An 8,059-nucleotide genomic window follows, 5' to 3' on the forward strand; every position below is an offset into this window, starting at 1 on the left:
ATATATACTATCTAAGCCCAAAATTAATTATCATAATTTTACCATATAGATCCGAAGAAAAATAATTATTGGCATTTTAGCATACGTTACCCTTCATCCCCTACAATTTCTTTCCCAATACGATTTGTTCTTATCGCTTTGCTTAGATTCTTGAGCAAGGTTGTATATCAATTAGTGATCATGGTTTAAGCCCCGATGCATATTTTTCGTTAGGAAAAATCCTTTGCAAACAAAATAATTTGTTACCATTTTAGCATATAATTTCCATCTCTAGCAACATCCACTTTCCATTTCCTCCCAATTTTTGTTGTCATGTTTTGTAGATTTTGGACAAAGAAACAATTAATCATTTTCTTTATTGTTCAACAATCATCACAAAGTTTTCTTAGCGACCCATAAATGCAGTGATCACAACATGGGCTCTGGTCGGCTGCCGCGCCCCTATTACCTAATGATGGTTCCAACAGATAATACCAAATGATGGTTCGATGTTTTTCAATGATACGTGACCGTATAATGCAAATTTATGACGACTTACATTGGTTTTTGCTCTCACTGTGATATTTATTTATTTTCTTTACCCTCTAAATTGTGATAATGCATTCGAGGTGAGATAGAGAATGCAAATGCGGTGTCAATTTGTGGTCCGGTCATCCAGATCTTGAACTGATATAATCACAACATCTATCAGCGAGCTAATGTACTAAGGGAGGGATTTATCATAGTAGTTTAGAAATGCCGTATGCTCATTTATTGCAGTATTGAACTGCATGAGTTGCACCATATGGTATCAAATGGCATGGTAATTTAATATTGTTCCTATTTAAGCATGATAGCACGGTTGGAAGAAGATCATTGCTCGCAACAAAGCCATCTAGCATACCCAAGGTTGAGCAGGTCTAAAGCTTAGTCATTGCTAGGTGCATACTTGCATATACCACATATGCAATGCATACAAGTTTTGTGCTTAGTTGAAATTGCTTCTGGAATGTAGTGAAACCAATGGACATCCTAGGACTTGGAAGCATCGGGATTTTTGATTGCACAGCCGTGCTCTCTCATACATGAAGTAACATCATCATGATGGATAGCTTGAGAAGGACTCTTCTTAGGTATCATCATGGAACCCGTGCAGTTGATTGGAGTAGTACTGGATACCTCGAAAGTGCAAGAACTGCAATGTTTCATGGACTATTATTATTCCTTAAGACATATTGAGAAGTATGTAACAATCATTAATTTAAATGTTGTACATGGGCCAGGCTGGTAACTTTCGGTGCATAATGTTGACAAACTGTGAGAACATTGTCACCATCACTTTTTTGTTAACCAGTGAAATTTATATTTATCATAATATTTTAGAAAATTAAACATGGGGAGATTTGACATGGTTGATCATAGCTTAGAAAAAATTTATTTTACACAAAAATAACGAACTCGGCCATAGTAGACTTACGAAACACTAGACAGGTATGCAGAAGTACTATAGAAAAAGGTAAATGATGCGGATTAGCCCACCGATTCTCGCGCTGGATTTGTGGCACCCATACTCTCCACGTCCACACCCTATCCTCTCCCTTTGCCATTTGGGGATCGTATTCACCACATATTTTTCCAAGTGAAAAGCAGAGAACCATCACAAAACTGGCGCCACTAACAAAAATTCCCACTTTACATTTTATTAGAAAATTGCACCAAACACAATGGTAATCCATGACAAAAAGCAATGACCACGTTTTGACATGGTGAATTACTGACATGGCGAATTTTGGTATCTATGTAATAATTCTTGACATTTTAGCACATATATCCTCTCGATCCCCTCAATATGTCCACAATACAATATTTCCCTCATTTTGGTGCGGATTATAGGACAACATAGAAAGATGTATTTTACAATAGTTGACCCGGAATTTGATCCGGGTGCACTTTCTTTTACATTACGACACTGTTTTTGTAAGGAACTTTATTGCCACTTTAACATATATATGCATCCATAGCAATGTCCTCTTTCCATTTCCTCCCAATTGTGGGTTGGCACTTTTGCCTTTTTTAGACAAAGAACAAAGTAATATATCATTGTCATTATTGTTCAACAATCGTCACAAAGTTCTCTAAATGACACATAATTATGGTGGTCAGAATGCTAGAGGAGTAAGTTGTCACTCCTGGGCCCGGGTCGTCCGCCCCCTCCCCCTACGACACTCTTCAATTGCCACTCTCCCAAGAAGATACTACCAAATGTAATTCAATGTTTTTATATGCGTTCTTATATTGCAGATATTATGATTGCTTAGGTCTGTTTCTGCTCTCATGGTGACAATTATTGTCTTTGCCACGTTCATAGTGATGATGCATTTGACTTGAGATGACGAATATGAAGGCATTGTCAAGTTGTGGTTGTCTACTAAACGTTGAGCCTGAACTGAGTTGATGAGAACATGTATCGGCGAGCTAATGTATTGAAGGACGGGATAATTGTAGTAGTTGAGAAATTCCCACATCCTCCTTTTATGGTAGTATTGATATGCATGCATAAAAGCATTCATCGCATGGTTGTTGCATGCGGTGGTCTCAAACAGTACGGTAATGTATGTGATTGTGTTCCTATTCAAGCATGAGAAGAGAGATGGAACATGATCATAAATCGCAACAAGGCAACCCTGAAAACTTGAGGCCGAGCAAGGGTAGAGTTAAGTTGTTCATGGGTTCATACTAGCAAATACCACATATGCAATGAAGTACGCGATGGGCACAAGTTTTGAACTTAGTTTTTGGAACTTCTTTTGCAATCTAGCCGAAACATAAAGACAATCTAGGACTTGGAAGTAGGATCTTTGACTACATCATACTTTTTTTCTCAGCGAAGTTGTTAGCTTGAGGAGTCTTATTGGAGGTACCCTCATGGAACTGGGACACTAGGTTGGGGTAGTACAAAACATCACCATGTGTGTTTCGTGAATGCTCTCAGTCCTAATTAGCATACCATGCTCAATGTTCTGAAATGATGTATTAGACTTGGATGATAGCAAGGTAGACCGACGTCATCAACTTAACCATATGAGAGTTTATGGACTATATTAAGATAAAAGAATTTATGGGCTAAAGTGAGCTCAAGTGTGAAGCTCAAAAGACCCACACCACGTCGCCACATGCACCCAATGAAAAACGACCTTGTTGGTAAGAGAAAAGGCTAAAAAAGTAAACTTTTTGGAGGTTGCAAACGTTACCTAAAAGTGAGGCCAATCCAGAATTTGTTGGAGACATCTTAGTAAAGAAACAGTGGATTGGGTACTTTGCCCTCTAATAAGTCAGGCACAATTTTGTGGGCCCAAAAGAAGAGCCCATGATACGTCTCCAACGTATCTACTTTTCCAAACACTTTTGCCCTTGTTTTGGACTCTAACTTGCATGATTTAAATGAAACTAACCCGGACTAACGCTGTTTTCAGCAGAACTGTCATGATGTTGTTTTATCACTAGTAGAAAAAGGGTCAAATGTGAGACACATTAGTCCCGGTTTGTAACAGAACCGGCACGAATGTGTCCATTAGTGCCGGTTCCAACGGCTAGGCGGGAGGAGATCTTTAGTACCGGTTCGTGGCGAACCTTTAGCACCGGTTCGTGCCACGAACCGGTACTAAAGAAAGTGGTGGCAGGATGTTGTCAGAGTGGGGCCCTTCTAGCACCTTTAGTACCGGTTCGTGGCATGAACCGGTACTAAAGGTCGTCCTATATAAACCCTTCGTCCACCCGCACTCTGTTCTTCCCCCTTTCCCCTGTCCCTCTCCTCTGTTCTTCCCTTCTTCCTCTCGAGTTCATCACAAAATTTGCCCCAAATTTGTCAAGATTTGCAGGCCCCCATCCATTCAAATGATCACCAAGGTTAGCAACTTTGTCCTTTCATCTCTCATTGCTAGATTAGCTCTTGCATTGGTTTATATAGTGATTAATTGTGGGTTTTAGTAATTTGGGAGGAATTATATGTGGTAGTATTTGATTTATATGCAATTTGAGGTCAAAATAACACTTAGTTTGCATATGTAGGTGTGGTTTACTTAGTGCCTTCTAAATCTCCGTCGTAACCACCGTCGATCGCCCGCACCGTCCCGTCGCCGGCACCACCTTGTGGTGAGCCTCTTGTTCATGAAATTTTATATAAAAAATTGATGTTTGTGTGATTTGGATATATAGTTACTCGTATAATAATTATCTTACCCGTACGTTGTTTGTTATACATAGTGCCATGGTTTTGATATCCGTCCCCGTCGGCCCTTGTCCTGGTTATGATTCGGATGTGGTATATTCTCTTTTAGAACTATTTGTTGCATTTCGTGTTTATGACAAATTATGCCCATCAAGTTGACATAGATATTTTTATCTAGGAGGTATGTGAACCGGAAATTCCAACCGACCCTATTGTCGAGAGGTTAAATTTAGTTGAAAGAGAAAATGAGTACTTGAAAGAAAAATTGAAAAGAATTGAGGGGGAGAAGATGGAACTGGAGTTGCATGTTGCCGATGTCGTCGATGATCACAAGATCAAGATGGAGAAAATGCGCTTGAAGATTAGAAAGATTAGAAAATATGCCATCGATAGTGAGGCTTGGTATCATTATGCTGTTGGATCAATTGTTACCTTAGTTGCAATCTTGATCGCATTTGTTGTTGTATTTAAATGCTTTAGCTAGAGAGTTATTTGTTTGTTGCATTTAAGTGTTGTATGAACTTTATGTATGAACTTGTATTAATTTGGTCTATTCGGTGTTGTGTAATGAATATGAGCCGGCAATGGATGTACGATGACCGATGCTATCCCCAGTTCGTTGAGGGCATGCATACTTTTCTGCTTGCGGCTGACGCAAACAAGCGGGCGGATGGTTTTATGCCTTGTCCATGTGCTGGCTGTAAGAATGGTCGCAATTACTCTACGTCAAGAACCATTCACGTCCACCTGTTTGAGTCCGGTTTCATGCCCCACTATAATGTTTGGACCAAGCATGGAGAAAGAGGGGTTATGATGGAAGACAATGAAGAAGAAGAGGACGACGACAGCTATCCTGGCCATGGGTTCCCTGAATACGATGATACAACAATGGGGGAAGAAGCTGAGCCGGTAATGCGGGAAGAAGCTGAGCCAGCAATGCGGGAAGAAGCTGAAGAAGAGGCATCAGATGAGCCCTTTGATGATCTAGGTCGGGCCATTGCCGATGCAAAGAGAAACTGCGCAAGTGATTTGGAGAAGAAGAAGTTGCAGGGCATGTTAGAGGATCACAAAAAATTGTTGTACCCGAATTGCGTAGGTGACAAGAAAAAGCTGGGCACCACACTGGAATTGCTGCAATGGAAGGCAGAGAATGGTGTATCTGACAAGGGATTTGGAAAGTTGCTAGTAATGATAAAGGATATGCTTCCAAAGGACAATGAATTGCCCGAGAGTACGTACGAAGCAAAGAAGGCTGTCTTCCCTCTAGGGTTAGAGGTGCAGAAGATACATGCATGCCCTAATGATTGCATCCTCTACCGCGGTGAGTACGAGGATTTGAAAGCTTGCCCGGTATGTGGTGCATTGCACTATAAGATCAGCCGCGATGAGCATGGTGATGTCGAGGGCGAGCGCCCCAGGAAGAAGATTCCTGCCAAGGTGATGTGGTATTCTCCTATAATACCACGGTTGAAACGTTTGTTCCAAAACAAAGAGCATGCCAAGGCGATGCGATGGCACAGAGAAGACCGTAAGAAAGACGGAAAGTTGAGAGTACCCGCTGACGGGTCACAGTGGAGAAAAATCGAAAGAAAGTACGGGAAGGAGTTTACAGATGACGCAAGGAGCGTATGGTTTGGTCTAAGAGTAGATGGCATTAATCCTTTTGGGGAGCAGAGCAACAACCATAGCACCTGGCCTGTGACTCTATGTTTGTATAACCTTCCTCCTTGGTTGTGCATGAAGCGGAAGTTCATTATGATGCCAGTGCTCATCCAAGGCCCTAAGCAACCCGGCAACGACATTGATGTGTACCTAAGGCCATTAGTTGAAGAACTCTTACAACTGTGGAATGGAACAGGTGTACGTGCGTGGGATGAGCACATGGGGGAAGAATTTGACCTAAAGGCGTTGCTGTTCGTGACCATCAATGATTGGCCTGCTCTCAGTAACCTTTCAGGACAGACAAACATGGGATACCGCGGATGCACGCACTGTTTGGATGATACCGACAGTATATATTTGAATAGTTGTAAGAAGAATGTGTACCTGGGACATCATCGATTTCTTCCGAGCAGGCATCCCGTAAGAAAGAAAGGCAAGCATTTCAAGGGTGAGGCGGATCACCGGACGAAGCCTCACCACCGTACTAGTGCTGATGTACATGATATGGTCAAGGATTTGAAGGTGATATTTGGAAAGGGTCCTGGCGGACAACCTGTTCCGAAGGACGCTGACGGACGCGCACCCATGTGGAAGAAGAAATCTATATTTTGGGACCTGCCATATTGGAAAGACCTAGAGGTCCGCTCCGCAATCAACGTGATGAACGTGACGAAGAATCTTTGCGTGACCCTGCCTGGCTTCTTGGGCGTGTATGGGAAGACAAAAGATACACCTGAGGCATGGGAGGACCAACAACGTATGCACGGAGAAGACGGCATACATTAGGGTCATGCAAGCTACGCTCTTACCAAAGAAGAGAAGGAAATCTTCTTTGAATGCCTGCTCAGTATTAAGGTACCGTCTGGCTTCTCGTCGAATATAAAGGGAATAATAAACATGGCAGAGAAAAAGTTCCAGAACCTAAAGTCTCATGACTGCCACGTGATTATGACGCAACTGCTTCCGGTTGCATTGAGGGGGCTTCTACCGGAAAACGTTCGATTAGCCATTGTGAAGCTATGTGCATTTCTCAATGCAATCTCTCAGAAGGTAATCGATCCAGAAATCATACCAAGGTTACAGAATGATTTGGTGTAATGTCTTGTCAGTTTCGAGTTGGTGTTCCCACCATCCTTCTTCAACATCATGACACACGTCCTAGTTCACCTATGCGAAGAGATTAACGTTTTGTGTCCTGTATTTCTACACAATATGTTCCCCTTTGAGAGGTTCATGGGAGTCTTAAAGAAATATGTTCATAACCGTGCTAGGCCAGAAGGAAGCATCTCCAAGGGCCATCAAAATGAGGAGGTCACTGAGTTTTCCAACCATTGGTCCTAGACAATGATGTGGCACATGTTTTCTATGTGAAGGACATGTCTACCAAGCCAAGAAAAAGAAAAGATAAGGAAGCGAATGCATCGTAGTTCTTTATGGGAAGAGAAACATCGTGGGAGTGGATGACAAGACAGACAAGTCAGAAGATTATGAAAAGTTTGATGAAATTGCTCCATTCACAGTGAATATTGACCCGAGCATCCCGTTAAATGATGAAGATTTTCCATGGTTACAGCGCAAAGGGACACACACGAAGAAAAAGTTTCACACCCAAAGATCTGGGATGTGATCGTCTTCACTATCATCACTTTCTTATGTGTTTCACACCCAGAGGGGAATCTCTATAATAGTTAGGGTAGTTATGTGTTTTGGCATTTTAAACGCGAAGAAATTTTATGTGCAAACAAATTCTTTCATGCCTTTACTGATTTTTAAAGTTAAGTTATTCACAAACTAGTGATTCACACTAATTTCAAATAAAAAATTTAAACTATTCAAATTTGAAAACTACGGGCACTAACAGAAAGTTTGTAATTTTTTGTACCTAAAGCAAAAATATTCACAAAGAAACTCTAAATACACAAAAAAACAACACAAAAATAAATAAAGCAAAAAAATTACAAAAAAAAGCCCGCCTACTAGGCCAGAGCGGCCTGCATACGACTAGAAACCCAACCTGTTGTTGGGCAAGGATGCAGGCCCGCAAAGGCCAAGTGGGCCCACAGGACAGCAAAGAACACGTAGGCCCAGTAGGCCTGCTTTGGAGAGGAGCTTGAGAGATCGACCGCAAGGGGGTTTATAAACCAGTGCGGTCGCCCCTCGGCTAGCGAGGTGGGACTAAACTTGCCGCAC

Source organism: Triticum aestivum, chromosome 4A (assembly GCF_018294505.1).
Source record: "Triticum aestivum cultivar Chinese Spring chromosome 4A, IWGSC CS RefSeq v2.1, whole genome shotgun sequence".
Classification (NCBI taxonomy): domain Eukaryota; kingdom Viridiplantae; phylum Streptophyta; class Magnoliopsida; order Poales; family Poaceae; genus Triticum; species Triticum aestivum.